Source organism: Heterocephalus glaber, unplaced genomic scaffold, assembly GCF_053883595.1.
Source record: "Heterocephalus glaber isolate CG9 unplaced genomic scaffold, H.glaber_assembly_v1.0 deba00001472, whole genome shotgun sequence".
Taxonomy (NCBI): domain Eukaryota; kingdom Metazoa; phylum Chordata; class Mammalia; order Rodentia; family Bathyergidae; genus Heterocephalus; species Heterocephalus glaber.
In genome coordinates, this window is record NW_028258315.1 from 78,421,274 (window position 1) to 78,422,398 (window position 1,125).

Sequence of the window (1,125 nt, forward strand, 5' to 3'; positions counted from 1 at the left end):
TTTCAAGGAGGATAAAATATCCTAAGTGTGTGGACGGAGAATATTGGGTTATGGGGTTCAGGCTTAGCCAGTGGATTTTGGGATAGTGCGTGGACTGAAAGGTTGAACACCAACTTCAGAGTGCCCGGGGTTTGAGAGAACCCTTCTCTTAGCTCGACTTCCAGAAAATGCTTAAAAATCCATTTCATTTCATCCAAACAAACATAACAGACTGTGTTTCAGTTTAGCTCACCTTTACTTTTTTTTAAATTTTATTTTTTGTACTGGGGATCGAACTCTGGTCCTTGTGCTTGCAGGGCAGGCGGCGGAACCACTGAGTTAAATCCCCAGCACACCTTTATTTTTTAAAATATCGTCTAACTTCAGTGACAATGCAAGTTCGACCTGGCAGCTTCCTCTGTGTCTACTTAGGAAGTACAGTATATACTTAAATTCATCAAAGACTGGGAAGCTGCCCGCCCAACAAGAAGGAAGCCGCGGACAAGTCCCAGCACCCCTGCCCCAATCGTCCTGAGACTCCCCTGCGCGGGAGCCACCTGCAAGACCTGCCAGCTGTCACCCGGGCGTCTCGGGAGATCCCGGAAGCCCGCAGCCCGTAGCCCGGGCTCCAGGGAAGCTGCGGGCTCCGCGCCAGTCGCGCCTGGGAGGGGGCGGCGCTGCACAGGAGGCCCAGACTCTGTCGAAAGGCAGGTCCTTCTTCTGGAAAGTTCTCCTGGGGTCCAACAAAGGAATCTGCCCGGGCAGGAGAACATATGGGGGTGGGGAAGAGACAGGCGTTCCACGTTTCGCAAGCTCGCCTTTCTGATTATCAGTTTCGAAAGATAATCCTTTTTAGGGGCTGAGGGCTGTAGCTCAGCGGTCGAGCACTCGCCTAGAATGCACAAGGCCCAGGTTCCACCCTTGGCCCTGCAAATCAATAAATACATGGGAGGTGCCATTATCAACCTGGAACTTTGCAAGATTTAATTTATTTGCAGTACTAGGGGTCGAACCAGGGGCCTTCACACTGAGCTACATCCCTAGCTCCCCCCCCCCCCCTTTTTGGGAGACTAGGTCTCTTTAAATCTCTAAGTGGCTCAAACTGGGCTCAGATTTGCAATCCTTCTGCCTGATTACAAGCATGCC